The following is a 20,044-nucleotide window of genomic DNA, read 5'->3' on the forward strand; positions in this document are numbered from 1 at the left end:
ATTTGGCTTGGCACCTAAAACCTTCCCAAACTTTTACAGTTTCACAAATAAGAGCATCCTGTCGGGCTGTATCACCGCTTGGTACGGCAACTGCTCCGCCCACAACCGCAAGGCTCTCCAGAGGGTGGTGCGGTCTGCCCAACGCACCACCGGGGGCAAACTACCTGCCCTCCAGGACACCTACAGCACCCGATGTCACAGGAAGGCCAAAAAGATCATCAAGGACAACAACCACCCGAGCCACTGCTTGTTCACCCCACTTTCATCCAGAAGACAAGGTCAGTACAGGTGCATCAAAGCTGGGATCGAGAGACTGAAAAACAGCTTCTATCTCAAGGCCATCAGACTGTTAAATAGCCATCACTACCACATAGAGGCTGCTGCCTATATACATAGACTTGAAATCACTGGCCACTTTAATAAATGGAACACTAGTCACTTTAATAATGTCTACATATCTTGCATTACCCATCTCATATGTATATACTGTATTCTATCCTATTCTACTGTATCTTAGTCTATGCCGCTCTGACATTGCTTGTCCATATATTTATATATTCTTAATTCCATTCCTTTACTTAGATTTGTGTGTATTGGGTATATGTTGTGTAATTGTTAGATATTACTTGTTAGATATTGCTGCACTGTCGGAGCTAGAAACACCTGCATTTCTCTACACCCGCAATAACATCTGCTAGACACGTGTATGTGACCAATTAAAATTTGATTTGATTTTCATTGAACCATTTTTCTGTCCTATTAAACATTCAAAATGTAACAAGTACTTTTGGGTGTCAAGGTAAATGTATGGAGTAAAACGTACATTATTTTCATTAGGAATGTAGTGGAGTAAAAGTAAAAGTTGTCAATAAATAAATAAATAAAGTACTTTACAGATATCCCCAAAAAACGACTTAGGTAGCTCTTTAAAGTATTTTTACTTAAGTACTTTACACCACTGTTTCTCCCAGGTGAGACCAGATCATTGTTTGTGGCTGACGGGACGTTGTGGAAGAGAGGGATAAATATTCCCCATACAGCCGGGAGAGTTCAAGAAGCGATCAGTGAAGTTGAGCAGTGATCCCTCAGGTGCAGCTTCAAGTTCTCAGTTGAGAAAATACAGACTTTTTTACTAGAAGGAAGGTTGGGGAGGAAATATGCCTGAAGCTGTATGAAAGGAATCTGAATAGGGTTGTTTAGGTCCCTGGGGGTCTGGTTTAACACTCTAATGTCATGGGCAGAGAATATTAACAGATTAGTTGTTAGAAGACAGGAAAGACAATATTGAATGTGATTCATTGCCTGTTAGGAGTGGAGTGGAGGGCGGATAGGAGGGTGTTGAATACGTTATGTATAGCTCTATCAAGGTCATCACTGGACCATGGTAGTGTAGCATATGGATCAGCAGTGCCCGACATCTTTAAAAAAGCTAGATGTAATCAAAGGCTCACGCTCTAAGAATATGTAGTGGAACAGTCGGGACCGCCCCGGTGGCAGTGCTGCAGGTAGAGTTGGGAGAGATGCTGTTAAGGTTAAAGAAGCCATGACATATTGGGTAAATCTACAAGGTCATCAGGTTACACATCCTACAAGGAGAAGGAATTCAGCCCCTCTGTGGCTCTTCCTGCTATCCCACCGTGGTTGCTCCCTCGACCAATGATAAGCCCAGGGTTGCTTGAGAGGGTAATAGCTGGTGAGGAAGGAGTGGATCCAGTAAATATTGTAAGTGAACATTTAAGAATTCAGTACTATGCTGTCTTGAATATATTCACTGATGGATCTAAGGACCCTGAAACAGGGAAGACAGGTGCAGCTTTTAGTGTTCCTGAGTTTAAGGTGGCAGTGACAAAAATCCGCATACATAATGGAGTTGCTGGCCATACTCTTGGCTGCTGAGTGGGTGGAGGAGGTGAGGCCAGACAGGGTAGTCATCTTCTCTGACTCACGTGCTGCACTGATGAGCTGAAATTCATTTGTGTCACGGAGCAGACAATATATATATATATATATATATATATTTTTTTTTTCACCTTTATTTAACCAGGTAGGCTAGTTGAGAACAAGTTCTCATTTGCAACTGCGACCTGGCCAAGATAAAGCATAGCGTGTTGAAACAGGACAACACAGAGTTACACATGGAGTAAACAATAAACAAGTCAATAACATGGTAGAAAAAAGAGAATCTATATACAATGTGTGCAAAAGGCATGAGGTAGGCAATAAATCGAAAATTACAATTTAGCAGATTAACACTGGAGTGAAATCATCAGATGAACATGTGCAAGAAGAGATACTGGTGTGCAAAAGAGCAGAAAAGTAAATAAATAAAAGCAGTATGGGGGGTGAGGTAGGTAAATTGGGTGGGTAGTTTACAGATGGACTATGTACAGCTGCAGCGATCGGTTAGCTGCTCGGATAGCAGATTTTTAAAGTTGTTGAGGAGAATAAAGTCTCCAACTTCAGAGATTTTTGCAATTCGTTCCAGTCGCAGGCAGCAGAGAACTGGAAGGAAAGGCGTCCAAATGAGGTTTTAGCTTTAGGGATGATCAGTGAGATACACCTGCTGGAGCGCGTGCTGCGGGTGGGTGTAGCCATCGTGACCAGTGAACTGAGATAAGGCGGCACTTTACCTAGCATAGCCTTGTAGATGACCTGGAGCCAGTGGTCTGACGACGAACATGTAGCGAGGGCCAGCCGACTAGGGCATACAGGTCGCAGTGGTGGGTCGTATAAGGTGCTTTAGTAACAAAACGAATGGCACTGTGATAAACTGCATCCAGTTTGCTGAGTAGAGTGTTGGAAGCTATTTTGTAGATGACATCGCCGAAGTCGAGGATCGGTAGGATAGTCAGTTTTACTAGGGTAAGTTTGGCGGCGTGAGTGAAGGAGGCTTTGTTGCGGAATAGAAAGCCGATTCTTGATTTGATTTTGGATTGGAGATGTTTGATATGAGTCTGGAAGGAGAGTTTGCAGTCTAGCCAGACACCTAGGTACTTATAGATGTCCACATATTCTAGGTCGGAACCGTCCAGGGTGGTGATGCTAGTCGAGCGTGCGGGTGCAGGCAGCGAACGGTTGAAAAGCATGCATTTGGTTTTACTAGCGTTTAAGAGCAGTTGAGGCCACGGAAGGAGTGTTGTATGGCATTGAAGCTCGTTTGGAGGTTAGATAGCACAGTGTCCAAGGAAGGGCCGGAAGTATATAGAATGGTGTCGTCTGCGTAGAGGTGGATCAGGGAATCGCCCGCAGCAAGAGCAACATCATTGATGTATACAGAGAAAAGAGTCGGCCCGAGAATTGAACCCTGTGGTACCCCCATAGAGACTGCCAGAGGACCGGACAACATGCCCTCCGATTTGACACACTGAACTCTGTCTGCAAAGTAGTTGGTGAACCAGGCAAGGCAGTCATTAGAAAAACCGAGGCTACTGAGTCTGCCGATAAGATATGGTGCTTGACAGAGTCGAAAGCCTTGGCCAGGTCGATGAAGACGGCTGCACAGTAATGTCTTTTATCGATGGCGGTTATGATGTCGTTTAGTACCTTGAGCGTGGCTGAGGTGCACCCGTGACCGGCTCGGAAACCGGATTGCACAGCGGAGAAGGTACGGTGGGATTCGAGATGGTCAGTGATCTGTTTGTTGACTTGGCTTTCGAAGACCTTAGATAGGCAGGGCAGGGTGGATATAGGTCTGTAACAGTTTGGGTCCAGGGTGTCTCCCCCTTTGAAGAGGGGGATGACCGCGGCAGCTTTCCAATCCTTGGGGATCTCAGATGATACGAAGGAGAGGTTGAACAGGCTGGTAATAGGGTGGTGGACAATGGCGGCGGACAGTTTCAGAAATAGGGGGTCCAGATTGTCAAGCCCAGCTGATTTGTATGGGTCCAGGTTTTCCAGCTCTTTCAGAACATCTGCTACTGGATTTGGGTAAAGGAGAAGCTGGGGAGGCTTGGGCGAGTAGCAGCGGGGGGGCGGGGCTGTTGGCCAAGGTTGGAGTCGCCAGGAGGAAGGCATGGCCAGCCATTGAGAAATGCTTGTTGAAGTCTTCGATTATCACGGATTTATCGGTGGTGACCGTGTTACCTAGCCTCAGTGCAGTGGGCAGCTGGGAGGAGGTGCTCTTGTTCTCCATGGACTATACAGTATCCCAGAACTTTTTGGAGTTAGAGCTACAGGATGCGAATTTCTGCTTGAAAAAGCTGGCCTTTGCTTTCCTGACTGACTGCGTGTATTGGTTCCTGACTTCCCTGAACAGTTGCATATCGCGCGGGCTCTTCGATGCTATTGCAGGTTCGCCACAGGATGTTTTTGTGCTGGTCGAGGGCAGTCAGGTCTGGAGTGAACCAAGGGCTATATCTGTTCTTGGTTCTGCATTTTTTGAACGGAGCATGCTTGTCTAATATGGTGAGGAAGTAACATTTAAAGAATGACCAGGCATCCTCAACTGACGGATGAGGTCAATATCCTCCAGGGTACCCGGGCCAGGTCGATTAGAAAGGCCTGCTCGCAGAAGTGTTTTTAGGGAGCGTTTGACAGTGATGTGGGGGTGGTCGTTTGACCCGGACCCGTGGCGGATACAGGCAATGAGGCAGTGATCGCTGAGATCTTGATTGAAGACAGCAGAGGTGTATTTGGAGGGCAGGTTGGTCAGGATAATGTCTATTAGGGTGCCCATGTTTACGGATTTAGGGTTGTACCTGGTGGGTTCCTTGATGATTGTGTGAGATTGAGGGCATCAAGCTTGGATTGTAGGACTGCCGGGGTGTTAAGCATATCCCAGTTTAGGTCACCTAACAGAACAAACTCTGAAGCTAGATGTGGGAGCGATCAATTCACAGATGGTGTCCAGGGCACAGCTGGGAGCTGAGGGGGTCGGTAGCAGGCGGCAACAGTGAGAGACTTATTTCTGGAGAGATTAATTTTTAAAATTAGAAGTTCGAACTGTTTGGGCATAGACCTGGAAAGTATGACAGAACTTTGCAGGCTATCTCTGCAGTAGATTGCAACTCCTCCCCCTTTGGCAGTTCTATCTTGACGGAAAGTGTTATAGTTGGGTAGGAAATCTCAGAATTTTTGGTGGCCTTCCTAAGCCAGGATTCGGACACGGCAAGGACATCAGGATTGGCAGAGTGTGCTAAAGCGGTGAGTAAGGCAAACTAGGGAGGAGGCTTCTGATGTTGACATGCATGAGGCCAGGCTTTTTCGATCGCAGAAGTCAACAAATGAGGGTGACTGGGGACATGCAGGGCCTGGGTTTACCTCCACATCACCGAGGAACAGAGGAGTAGTAGGATGAGGGTGCGGCTAAAGGCTATCAAAACTGGTCGCCTAGAGCGTTGGGACAAAGAATAAAAGGAGCAGATTTATGGGCGTGGTAGAATAGATTCTGGGCATAATGTGCAGACAGGGGTATGGAGGGGCGCGGGTACAGCGGAGGCAAGCCCAGGCACTGGGTGATGATAAGGAGGTTGTATCTCTGGACATGCTGTCTCAATGGGTGAGGTCACCGCATGTGTGGGGGTGGGACAAAGGGGTATCAGAGGTACGGAGAGTGGAACTACAGGGTCCATTGCAAACCAAAACAATGAAATGAAAACTAGCCTGAACAACAGTATGCAAGGCATATTGATATTTGAGAGAGACATACAATAAGGCATAAAGTGATTGCAGGTCTTGATTGGGAGAGCTAGCTAAAACAACAGGTAAGATACAGCAGCAATAACAGGGTGTTAGTCTAACACAGCAACAACAGGTAAAAATGGCGACGACTAGGCAGAGAGGTCGGATTAACTACACACAGATCCTGAGTTAAAGCACAGAGCCGACAGGTAAAACACAAATAAACAGAATGGAGTACCGTGAATTAATGGACAGTCAAGCATGCATCAGCTATGTAGCCAAGTGATCATAGTGGCCAGGGGGCAGCCGTAGATGGAGCAGAGGAGGCCTCCACTAAGCTAGCACGCGGCGTATAAAGTTAGTAGCCCGGGGGGTGGTCTGCTCAGACGGAGGGGGTCTGCTCAGACGTGGTTGTGTCGACAGAGAATCCAAGCCAGATGGCGATGGCGAAAGAGAGGTTGTGAATTGTAGAATTGTGTTTGCTAACTGGTGCTAGCTTCGTGGCAGTGGCAGTGGCGCTAGCTCTTCAGCTAGCCGGCAGATGGGCCTAGCTCGAGGCTAGCTCAAGGCTAACTGGTGCTTGCTTCGGGACAGAGGTGTTAGCCAGTAGTAGCCACTCGGTTGCAGCTAGCTAGCTGTGATGATACGGTGTAATTGTCCAGAGCTTGCGTCAGGAATCCGGTGATGTGGTAGAGAAAAAGCAGTCCTATATGCTCTGGGTTGATATCGCGCTTGCAGCTAGCCGGCAGATGGGCCTAGCTCGAGGCTAGCTCAAGGCTAACTGGTCTTGCTTCGGGACAGTGGTGTTAGCCAGTAGTAGCCACTCGGTTGCAGCTAGCTAGCTGTGATGATACGGTGTAATTGTCCGAAGCTTGCGTCAGGAATCCGGTGATGTGGTAGAGAGAAGCAGTCCTATATGCTCTGGGTTGATATCGCGCTTGCAGCTAGCCGGCAGATGGGCCTAGCTCGAGGCTAGCTCAAGGCTAACTGGTGCTTGCTTCGGGACAGAGGTGTTAGCCAGTAGTAGCCACTCGGTTGCAGCTAGCTAGCTGTTGATATCGGTGTAATGTCCAGAGCTTGCGTCGGAATCCGGGGATGTGGTAGAGAAAAAGCAGTCCTATATGCTCTGGGTTGATATCGCGCTTGCAGACTGGCAGGTATTGCCCGGTATTGAAGCTGGCTGTGTCCGAGTTGAGGGTGAAGACCGCAGCAGTGGCTAACTGACTACTAGCTAGTAGCTAGTTATCTGGCTAGCTTCTGCTTGGGGTTACGGTTCTAAAGTATAAAAAAATAGCAGGTCCGTACCACATTGGGTGAGGCGGAATGTAGGAATGTATTTCAGTTCCTAGATGGAAAGTGAAATTTAAATATATACGAAATGTATACGAAAAATACGAAGACTATTTACTATTTACTATTTACACGCTACAGGACAATACAAACCACACGTCCGACTGCTACGCCATCTTGGATTCGAAGGATATGCATTGTATATGATTTTTGCCCATCTAGGGTGAGACAGATGGGGGTATTTGTGAGGTTCCTCTGGGTACCAGCTCATGTGGGAGTAGAGGGGAATGAGGAGGTGGATGTTGTCGCCAAGCAGCCTCTCAAATATCCTAGTGTTGAGATGGAAATCAGTAAAGCAGAAGCCAAGGGGTTAATAAGAACAATGGTTGAAAACAAATGGCTAGAGTTGTGGAACAGGGAGGGAAAGGGAACACACCCGTATAAGATCGAGGGAAAGGTGGGGGCAGAGATGTCCTCAGGTCAAGAGAGAAGGGAGGAAAGTGTAATTACAAAGCTGAGACTGGGACACATAATGCTCAACAGGACATTGAAATTGGTAGGAAAATAGACTGGGAGGTGTGATCTCTGTCAGGAGGAGATGGAGACAGTTGAACATGTCTTATTTCAGTGCCAGCAATATGGGAGGGAAAGGGATAGATTGTTATCAGATTTAAGGAGCAATGGTGTTGAAGAGCCAAGTGTAAGTGAACTGCTGAGAAAATCTTCAGGGGATATCGTATTTCATTCTGTATTACGTTTCCTTAAGGAGACAAGTATAATGGGTTGGATTTAGACCTTCCCCGTCTCTGGTCCACACAATTCGCTTACCTTAAAATTGGTTGCCAACCATCATATAAAAACCACAGAAGAAGAAGGGGTGAGCGAATAGCTTCCTGGGAGGGGTGGGGTAAATAGCTGCCTGGGATGGTACAGTGGCTTGCGAAAGTATTCCCCCCCTTGGCATTTTTCCTATTTTGCTGCCTTACAACCTGGAATTAAAATAGATTTTTGGGGGTTTGTATCATTTCATTTACACAACATGCCTACCACTTTGAAGATGCAAAATATTTTTTATTGTGAAACAAACAAGAAATAACACAAAAGAATAGAAAACTTGAGCGTGCATATCTATTCACCCCCCCAAAGTCAATACTTTGTAGAGTCACCTTTGCAACAATTACAGCTGCAAGTCTCTTGGAGTATGTCTCTATAAGCTTGGCACATCTAGCCACTAGGATTTTTGCCCATTCTTCAAGGCAAAACTGCTCCAGCTCCTTCAAGTTGGATGGGTTACGCTAGTATACAGCAATCTTTAAGTCATACCACAAATTCTCAATTGGATTGAGGTCTGGGATTTGACTAGGCCATTCCAAGACATTTAAATGTTTCCCCTTAAACCACTCGAGTGGTGCTTTAGCAGTATGCTTAGAGTCATTGTCCTGCTGGAAGGTGAACCTCCGTCTCAGTCTCAAATCTCTGGAAGACTGAAACAGGTTTCCCTCAAGAATTTCCCTGTATTTAGCGCCATCCATCATTCCTTAAATTCTTACCAGTTTCCAAGTCCCTGCCGATGAAAAACATCCCCACAGCATGATGCTGCCACCACCATGCTTCACTTTGGGGAAGCTGTTCTCGGGGTGATGAGAGGTGTTTTGTTTGCACTATACATAGCGTTTTCATTGATGGCCAAAAAGCCAGAGTATCTTCTTCCATATGTTTGGGGAAAGCCCAGCTCTGTGGAGTGTACGGCTTAAAGTGGTCCTATGGACAGGTACTCCAATCTCTGCTGTGAAGCTTTGCAGCTCCTTCAGGGTTATCTTTGGTCTCTTTGTTGCCTCTCTGATTAATGCCCTCCTTGCCTTGTCCGTGAGCTTTGGTGGGCGGCCCTATCTTGGCAGGTTTGTTGTGGTGCCATATTCTTTCCATTTTTTAATAATGGATTTAATGGTGCTCCGTGGGATGTTCAAAGTTTCTGATGTTTTTCTTTGTAACCCAACCCTGATCTGTACTTCTCCACAACTTTGTCCCTGACCAGTTTGGAGAGCTCCTTGGTCTTCATGCTGCTCCTTGCTTGGTGGTTCCCCTTGCTTAGTGGTGTCGCAGACTCTGGGGCCTTTCAGAACAAGTGTATATATACTGAAAAAAAATGCAAAAAAATGTGGCAAAGAAATTAACTTCATTTCCTGAATACTAAGCGTTATGTTTGGTCCAAATTCAACACAACACATCACTGAGTAGTAGTTTTCATATTTTCAAACATGGTGGTGGCTGCATCATGTTATGGGTATGCTTGTCATCGGCATGGACTCTGGAGTTTAAAAGAAAATAAAAATAAACGAAATAGTGCTAAGCACAGGACAAATCCTAGTGGAAAACCTGGTTCGTTCTGCTTTTAACAGACACTGGGAGACAAATTCACCTTTCTGCAGGACAATAACCTAAAACACAAGGCCAAATCTACACTGGAGTTGCTTACCAAGATGACAGTGAATGTTCCTGAGTAGCCTAGTTACAGTTTTGACTTAAATCTATGGCAAGCACTGAAAATGGTTTTCTAGTAATGATCAAAAAACAACTTGACAGAGCTTGAAGAATAAAAAAATTAAAGAATGTGCAAATATTGTACAATCCTGGTGTGCAAAGCTCTTAGTGACTTGCTCAGAAAGACTCACAGCTGTAATCACTGCCAAAGGTGATTCTAACATGTATGGACTCTTATTTGTGTGAATTCTTATTTAAATGAGATATTTCTGTATTTCATTTGTAATAATTTAGCAAAACATTTTAAAAACATGTTTTCACTTTGTCATTATGGGGTATTGTGTGTAGATGGGTGAGAGATTATAATTTTTTCAATCAATTTTGAATTCAGGCTGTAACACAACAAAATGTGGAATAAGTCAAGCGGTATGAATACTTTCTGAAGGCATTGTAGCAACCTGGGATGGGTGGGGTAAATAGTTACCTGGGATGGGTGGGGTAAATAGTTACCTGGGATGGGTGGGGTAAATAGTTACCTGGGATGGGTGGGGTAAATAATCTACCTGGGATGGGTGGGGTAAATAGTTACCTGGGATGGGTGGGTAAAATAGTTACCTGGGATGGGTGGGGTAATAGTTACTGGGATGGGTGGGGTAAATAGTTACTGGGATGGGTGGGGTAAATAATTACCTGGGATGGGTGGGGTAAATAGTTACCTGGGATGGGTGGGGTAAATAGTTACCTGGGATGGGTGGGGTAAATAGTTACCGTGGGAATGGGTGGGGTAAATAGTTACTTGGGATGGGTGGGGTAAATAATTACTGGGATGGGTGGGGTAAATAGTTACTGGGATGGGTGGGGTAATAGTTACCTGGGATGGGTGGGGTAAATTTACTGGATGGGTGGGTAAATAGTTACCTGGGATGGGTGGGGTAAATAGTTACCTGGGATGGGTGGGGTAAATAGTTACCTGGATGGGTGGGGTAAATAATTACCTGGGATGGGTGGGGTAAATAGTACCTGGGATGGGTGGGGTAAATAGTTACCTGGGATGGGTGGGGTAAATAGTTACTGGGATGGGTGGGTAAATAATTACCTGGGATGGGTGGGGTAAATAGTTACCTGGGATGGGTGGGGTAAATGTTTACCTGGGATGGGTGGGGTAAATAGTTACCTGGGATGGGTGGGGTAATAGTTACCTGGGATGGGTGGGGTAAATAGTTACCTGGGATGGGTGGGGTAAATAGTTACCTGGGATGGGTGGGTAAAAATTACCTGGGATGGGGTGGGGTAAATAGTTACCTGGGATGGGTGGGAAAGTATGCAAAGAAACTCTCAAGGTGTGGTGTAGGATCTGGTCCCCTGTATATACTGTGTGGGTGTGACACTGCAGATCTGGCAGTCAATGCCTTAAGGTGATAAATATAAGGAATGTTGTTTTGTGAAATAGTGTTTATGATAAACATGAAGTCCAATGTGTCATGTGATAACAGTGGTCGTGTTACAACCTTGAAGAGTGAAAAACTGAAAAACATAGAACAGAATTAAAGCAAATGTGTAATTTTCTATACTAATGGATTAGAGACACAAGCTCTGTTGTTAATGTAAGTTACTTTAGGCCTATGTAGGTACATCAACAGGATCAACAGGCCACTGACAAATGGCCCTAAAATGTTTGTTTACCTTCCAAGCGAAGCGTCCTCTCAACAGTTGTGTAACAGATAGCTCATACGTGGCCTTTCTGTGTAAGTCACCTCCTATTCCTCCCTCCCCCAGTAACAGATAACAAACACAAAGAGCCTACTTTGTGTGTTCATTGTATCTGAGAGGAAATTTGGCTCACCAACTGAGATGCTTCAGTCGAAAGACATATGTACATATGTGCCCCTGTTCCACTGTTTGTGGTTCCGCTAAATTAAATGATCTGTGCACCCAATGCCAAATTTTTGATTAAGCAGTTGCAAGGTGCATCTATAATTCATCAGAGAGACAAAGTCAATTTACATTCTGAATATAATTATAATTATTATTATCAGTTGGGTGCTTTTATATCTGTCCTATTTCACACATGCAGGCCTACGTGTGTGTATTAATACTCATCTGTGAATTGGAAATGTTTTTTGTTTGTTGCATACACCAACTTCCCCTGAGAGACCCTCGGAGGTGTGGGGTCACATTCTGAATATGAATAACTACCAAGGTTTCCCATGTCTTAAAAAGGGATAGGGTGGTATGCTTTTTGAATGATCTAACTTGGCACAAGATGGATATGTTTAAAACAAGGGTGGTAAGAAGGCACTGTGTAGGGATTAGTGAGCAAGCCCTCTATCAGAATTCTAATGCTGATGTCATCACATTCCAGGGTGCCCACTGCCAAACATCCTAAGCAGCAAGGTTAAGCAGTTCTCAGAAATCTAAGACCGCAACCGTCACTTTGGGCACAAACATGTTGCTACAGGCCGCATTCTTCCTGGAACAGTTTGGGACAAGAGGATTGTAATATCCCATAGCTCTTTCCGTAAATGACTGGAAGTGAATGTTATCGGTACAGAAAGTTCGCCATCAAAGTGGAAAATAAACACAATTGTCGTGAATTTCAGCTAACTACTCATCAAACTCAAAGCATAACGGTTTAACTGTCATTCTATTATTATTGTCTTTTTTTCCCCAAATGATCTAATCCCCGAGCCGACAAGGTGAAAAATCTGTCGATGTGCCCTTGAGCAAGGCACTTAACCCTAATTTGCTCCAGGGTTGCCGTAGTTATATGGCTGACGCTCTAAAACAACACATTTCACTGCACCTATCCGGTGTTCCACTATTTTTTTATCAATCAATAAATACATAGAATCCAGCAATTGCGCTGGTCCCATGAACTATATTTTCGAATGCTTCAGCATGGAATTATTCTGCTGTCTTAACCTATATATCTTCAAACTAGGAACAGAGCACATCTCCCTCCCTAGCTGTTTCATGTGTGCCTCTGCTATGCGGCACTCCCTCCCAACATGCCAGTGACCCATTACAGCTGTTTTCACACACAGCTCCTTACCTGGTTTCCCTAAACCCAAGCTTCACAGCCCACATAGAGCTGTGGAAACGCAGGCAGAAGAAGGTACATGTAGATCTGTAGCTTCAATTCAAAGTCTATTCCATGTTGGTTCAACGTAACTCCATTAAAATGACACGGAGACAACGTTGATTCAACCAGTGTGTGCCAATCAAAAATCGAATGGTTACATTAGACATTAGACTAAAGACAATTTCCAGTTGAGTCAACATATGCAGCATTTAGCATGAATGAGATCTCTGCGAATGCAAAAACCTTGCCTTTAAACGCCACATTGTTGACAATCTGCTGTTGGATTGAATCCCGGCCAAGGACAAGAGCAGAAATGATTACTGGACATGAAGATGCCAGATTGCTTCAGTATAAATATTAGATAAGTACGTTAAGTAAAAAGATTCAAATACAGGAGTGCAGACGGGCTGTTGAGTTGGTATGTGACTGGACAGACAAATCTAATGTGAAGATTGACTTTATCAAATACTTTGCTTTCACTTTTGATATTGGTAATCTATGTTGGTGAACCTATGAATAAAACAGAAAATATTCACTGTTTCTCTCACTCTGACTCACCTGGAGACAGTGTGTTAACAGACCAGTTGTTTTTCATCCATCTCTTTCAGCCAAGACACTGACATGACTTAATAATGCAAGTAAAGTGGTGTAAAAACAGTAGTACTGATATGACTGCTATAGAGCCAGGGCTTCAGGCTTCTTCTGTTTCACACAGCAGCAGTGGGGTAGTGTAGAGGATGGGGGGAGCAGGCGTCAGACTATTCAGCGAGGACTCCAGCAGTCTTCACCTGAATTGCTCTCCTGTGGGTTTTTCCTGTGGTGGTATTTCAGCGCGCTGTGGAGCAGAGCTGCCTGAGTGGTTTCTCTCACTCACTCACTCACTCACACACTCCTCAGCTCTTTCTGTCTCCATCTGCTCCTCTCTCTCGCTCTCTCGTTCTCTCGCTCTCTCTCTGTTTAAATGAGGGTCTCCACTGGTTCCATTATTTCGTAGAAAATGTAATTAAATGAATAATTTTATTTAACCCTTATTTTGCCAGGTAAGTTGACTGAGAACACATTCTCATTTACAGCAACAACTTGGGGAATAGTTTACAGGGATGATTTGGTGGCCATGATGGTAAGAGGGCTAAATTGGGAATTTAGCCAGGACAGCAGGGTTAACACGCCTATTCATATGATAAGTGCCATGGGATCTTTAGTGACAACAGAGAGTCAGGACACCCGTTTCACGCCCCATTGGAAAGACGGCACCCTACACAGGGCAATGTCCCCAATCACTGACCTAGGGCTTTGGGATATATGTTAATTTTATACCAGAGGAAAAAGTACCTCCAACACCACTTCCAGCAGCATCTGGCCTCCCATCCAGGGACTGACCAGGACCAACTCTGCTTAGCTTCAGAGGCAAGCCAGCAGTTGCGTACCAACCCTTTCTGTGGAAATCCATTGATTGCATTACAGTCAAAACCTGCGTATTTGATCAACACGTATGACTGAACACATTGCAGAGAATCATCCGGTTAAGGTCCTTACTCTATTCTTACCACATAGGGCACCTCTGCTGATATGACCAGGCATGAAAAACAACATTGGCTGTGTGAGCGCACCCCGTCCTAACCACTGTTCTCAGAAATGAAGTCAAAGCGCAGAGTAAACCGACTGGGAGGAAGTGCGGGGAAGAGAATTGAACCTGAGATGTAGTCACAGTGTAACTGACTGAAGGCTGGTCTCTCTGTCTACAGATGATGGATCTTCATTTGATTGGAAATGTAAAATATGTAGTGTATTTGAGGTTTAAAAAGGCTTTTGAAGTTTGTAATTTCCACCTTAAAATTTCAGACTTGATTTTCCCTGAGAAAAACATTTATTAACCCCTTCAAAAATGTATATCCATTATAATCTACATAATTATTCACATTTTCTATTGCTGAAGGATTATTTTCCTGCTTTAGCAAACTGGCTCAAATTAAGATCCTCCATCTGTAACCCATTATGAGTGTGGGGCATTAGGAGCTTCAAATGATGAGGATGATTTCCTATGATGGATAATGGATACACTCTTAGAATAAAGGGTTCCAAAAGGGTTCTTCTGGTATCCCCATAGGAGAACCCTTTTAGGTTCCATGTAGAACCATATGTGGAAAGGGTTCTACATGGAACCAAAAACGGTTCTTCAAAGGGTTCTCCTATGGTGACTTTTTCGTTCTAGATAAAAAAATTAAAAAAAGAGTGTACCGTGTGACTAATAGCTGAAAGAAACCTGGAATACAAATGACGCAATAATAGCAGTAAATGTGGTGTTTACTTTAATATGCCCTATCAGCACTGATGCACTGCTTAATGTCTCCTGTGGTGATTACTGGAAGAGGGCTTGTGGGAAATGCGCCAGCAGAGCAAGGCAGTCATACAGTAGAAGCTGCTGGCTTCCCAGAATACCTCAGTCCCTCATCCCTCCCATGCACTAACCATCAACACAGTCTGATCCATATTCACCCTGAGTCAGAGAGTCTTTCTAAACATCATCACTGTTATCACTGTATCTGACCAGCATCATCCTCCTCCTCCTCCTCCTCCTCCTCCTCCTCCTCCCACTCTCCTCCTCATCCTCCTCCCACCCTCCTCCTCCTCCTCCTCCTCCTCCTCCTCCTCCTATCCTCCCATTGCTTTAGCTCTTGCTGGGTGTCTAGCACTCGCTCCCACCCTCCTCCCTACAGATGTGGCAGTGGCAGCGGACGCATAGGTGGGGGAGCTCCCCAGTCCGGCCCTGTCTGCCACAGGTGGATTCCATTCCTGGTAATTATATCAACCCACGAGAGGAGCTGACCAGCTCTGTGGGAGACAGGGAACTACTCTGATTGGTTGACCTACCTCACACAGGGCCACAGCTGCTCCGCTGGACGATATTGGACTCATCCCCTTGCTCCGTGATTCAGAGATGGAGTGAGGTATTGTCTCATGGTCGGAGACAGCAGTCATTCCCAAATAAAACCAACCCAGCATTCATTCCTAAATAAAACGCTTCTAGACAGGAAGGCAGAAGAGGAGAAGCACAGTGATGAGGAACACAGTGAATGATGGGAAAGATGGCTGGCCCAGACGTGATTTCAGACAGACTAAACCATGTGTGGTGAAGACGTTAACCACCAGCCTACAAGGTTTAAGGAACAAATGTGTTTATAACGAGTCTTCCCAACAATAGGCGTGGGCCAAAAATGGTATTCTACCACAGTCATGTAGTGCTGTGTGATAGTTTGTCTCCCTCTTTGTAATGATACATTTGGAGCTGTAAAGAAGTCTCCAAGTTAGCCACCCTGACTGACATGGTTGTGATTTCCTCAGTTGAACTTTATTTCACCTTTGACAGGTTTGCAACTCAAAAGACTCACACATTTTTTCCCCCTTAGAAACTGAAATAAACTGAGTGTTTTGGTTCATGGAATTGTAACGGCAGCCCTCCCTCTCTTCACGAGAAGAGAGGGTGTAACAGGGATCGGACCAAGACGCAGCGTAGTTGGTGCTCAACATATTTAATAATACGAACTGTGAACGCTACAACAATAACAACAAAATGTGGCAAACCGATACAGTCCTAGCTGGTGCAGCGAAAACACAGAGACAGGAAACAACCACCCACAAACCCCAACACAAAACAAGCCACCATATAATATGATTCCCAATCAGAGACAACACAAAACACCTGCCTCTGATTGAGAACCATATTAGGCCAAACATAGAAACAGACAAACTAGACACACAACATAGAATGCCCCCAGCTCACGTCCTGACCAACACTAAAACAAGCAAAACACACAAGAGCTATGGTCAGAACGTGACAGGAATATTTGTTATGCATCACGATGACGGGGTCATTCAGTGTGTGTGAATACGATAGATATGGACAATAGAAATCACTGAGATCTGATATAGACAAGGATCCTATAATCCATCAACATTTGCTACTGTAACTTTTACTGTATTTTAGCCACTGAATTGCATCGAGTCTTTATTTCTGTGGTCAGTGTGGTCTGACTGCCGGTAGTGTTGTTTGGGTGGATGGATTTCTCTGGCTCGGTTACTCAGTGGACTTTCCTGGAAGACTCGTCACGCACCCTGGCTGTCTATGACTCTCCGCCACCAACAGCTAACCTCCCAGGGGAAGGATGTGACGGACAAATCAGGCGGTGACAAATGCTTCCTCCAGTGTCCATCACTTTCATTTGGAAAACAGATTTTCAAGTCAAGTTTAGCTGGGTTTCACTATAGACTCCAGATGGAAAGCACATTGCTCTGGGTAAATACACCGAAGCAGCTCCTTTACAGTTCTATGTTCAAATCAAATCAAATCAAATCAAATTATTAGTCACATACACATGGTTAGCAGATGTTAATGCGAGTGTAGCGAAATGCTTGTGCTTCTAGTTCCGACAATGCAGTAATAACCAACAGTAATCTAACCTAACAATTCCACAACTACTACCTTACACACACACACAAGTGTAAAGGGATAAAGAATAGTACATAAAGATATATGAATGAGTGGTGGTACAGAACGGCATGGCAGATGCAGTAGATGGTATAGAGTACGGTATATACGTATGAGATGAGTACTGTAGGGTATGTAAACATAAGTGGCATAGTTTAAAGTGGCTAGTGGTACATGTATTGCATAAAGATGGCAAGATGCAGAGATGATATAGAGTACAGTATATACATATGAGATGGGTAATGTAGGGTATGTAAACATTGTATTAAGTGCATTGCTTAAAGTGGCTAGTGGTACATTTTTACATAATTTCCATCAATTCCCATTTTTAAAGTGGCTGGAGTTGAGTCAGTATGTTGGCAGCGGCCGCTAAATGTTAGTGGTGGCTGTTTAACAGTCTGATGGCCTTGAGATAGAAGCTGTTTTTCAGTCTCTCGGTCCCTGCTTTGATGCACCTGTACTGACCTCGCCTCTGGATGATAGCGGGGTGAACAGGCAGGCTTGGGTGGTTGTTGTCCTTGATGATCTTTATGGCCTTCCTGTGACATCGGGTGGTGTAGGTGTCCTGGAGGGCAGGTAGTTTGCCCCTGGTGATGCGTTCTGCAGACCTCACTACCCTCTGAGAGCCTTACGGTTGTGGGCGGAGCAGTTGCCGTACCAGGCGGTGATACAGCCGACAGGATGCTCTCGATTGTGCATCTGTAGAAGTTTGTGAGTGCTTTTGGTGACAAGCCGAATTTCTTCAGCCTCCTGAGGTTGAAGAGGCGCTGCTGCGCCTTCTTCACAAGCTGTCTTGTGGGTGGACCAATTCAGTTTGTCCGTGATGTGTACACCGAGGAACTTAAAACTTTCCACCTTCTCCACTACTGACCCGTCGATGTGGATAGGGGGGTGCTCCCTCTGCTGTTTCCTGAAGTCCACAATCATCTCCTTTGTTTTGTTGACGTTGAGTGTGAGGTTATTTTCCTGACACCACACTCCGAGGGCCCTCACCTCCTCCCTGTAGGCCGTCTCGTCGTTGTTGGTAATCAAGCCTACACTGTAGTGTCATCCGCAAACTTGATGATTGAGTTGGAGGCGTGCATGGCCACGCAGTCGTGGGTGAACAGGGAGTACAGGAGAGGGCTCAGAACGCACCCTTGTGGGGCCCAGTGTTGAGGATCAGCGGGGTGGAGATGTTGTACCTACCCTCACCACCTGGGCGGGCCCGTCAGGAAGTCCAGGACCCAGTTGCACAGGGTGGGGTCGAGACCCAGGGTCTCGAGCTTGATGACGAGTTTGGAGGGTACTATGGTGTTAAATGCTGAGCTGTAATCGATGAACAGCATTCTCACATGGTATTCCTCTTGTCCAGATGGGTTAGGGCAGTGTGCAGCGTGTGGTTGCGGTTGCGTCGTCTGTGGACCTATTTGGGTCGGTAAGCCAAATATGGAGTGGGTCTAGGGTGTCCGGTAGGGTGGAGGTGATATGGTCCTTGACTAGTCTCTCAAAGCACTTCATGATGACGGAAGTGAGTGCTACGGGGCGGTAGTCGTTTAGCTCAGTTACCTTAGCTTTCTTGGGAACAGGAACAATGGTGGCCCTCTTGAAGCATGTGGGAACAGCAGACTGGGATAAGGATTGATTGAATATGTCCGTAAACACACCAGCCAGCTGGTCTGCGCATGCTTCATCAGTATACCCAAAGTAAGAAGCCATATATCTACTGTCCATCCACATGTACAGCAGTAATAGTTATTCACAACCAAAGCTAAGACTTTGAATAGGTCTACAGTAATGTGTACCTTGTTTGATGTACAGTATGAGAGAGTATTGTTTTCTACCTGTGGCTTCCTCATAACAGATTAAATATGAGGAAAGTCAGTGACAGAAAGTGAACATGTTGGCATGAATCTAGCATAATGATCTACTCCCTTGGGTATACGAAGAGATCTCCTCTCTGTACAGAGGTAATGAGAACAGAATGTTGTGACAACAAATGCCGACACAACATTGTATAGGCCTAACTGAATCTACTGATTTGACAACCTGCCTACGTGTTCACATTCACATATACAGACCAGGCATAGCGCAGCTGCCAGCTGCTGGGGCTGTAAAGATTCTCAAACATTAAAGACATGGCCGCTCCATCATCATCATTATAGCTTCATAGTCGGAGCGTCTTATGAATAATTAAATCTTAGCGGCAGCAGGGATTGTGATTCCCCCTTCTCCATGCACAGTTTACCACCACATAACTCCCAAACTATCACATACAAACAACCTACAGTATATGCATACTAACAAGCTCCACTGCCATCCTCCACTTTAAACGCAGTCTGTCATAACCAGGATCTCATTTTCCCACACAAGGTAAGTATTGCAATTGAAAGTGCAACATGCATCCGCTGAAATGTCAAGACTCTAGATGATGAGGTGAGTAAATCCCCCGAAGCAATATTATCACCACCTGTGTTGGAATGAAATCAATGATCTTTGACTGGGGATCATAATTGAATCGCACTTTGACCTTTTGACAGGCACCCAGTGATAAAGAGATAGACGTGGGGGCATTAATGCCATCAGTGATGATGGAGGGAGAAGAGGAGAGAGAGCACAGCACGCCTGCCTGACTGATTGAGATTCTGGCAGACAGGCGGTTGCCATTGTAAATGAACCCATGCATGGAGGCCCCTCACACAGCTTTTCATTTACAGCTGCCCAGGACTGGTTCCATGTGCTGTAGATTGTATATAAACGAGGTGGTAAATTAAAGTTTCCACCAGGCGTTCAGCAATCAACATTACAGTTACCTCTCCGTGCATCTTGAAGATAACACTACCTGAGGTGATTTAGAGAGCATAGCTACTTCATGTATTGAGATGCTGTCAGACTGTAATCACGGTCAGATGGCAAGCAGTTATCATGAACAACTGGAGGAATTGTCCCCTTTTCCCAACACGATCAAGGAAGCACCAAGGCAGAGTACGAACATTGACCCAGCATGGTGAAACTGGTGTTTGATGCATGACACTGACTCAGATTTTTCTAATAGACTATATGTCTGATTTGGTCTTGTTTAAAAGCTACAATATTATATTTGAAAA

The sequence above is a fragment of the Salvelinus sp. IW2-2015 genome, linkage group LG17, assembly GCF_002910315.2.
Source record: "Salvelinus sp. IW2-2015 linkage group LG17, ASM291031v2, whole genome shotgun sequence".
Taxonomy (NCBI): domain Eukaryota; kingdom Metazoa; phylum Chordata; class Actinopteri; order Salmoniformes; family Salmonidae; genus Salvelinus; species Salvelinus sp. IW2-2015.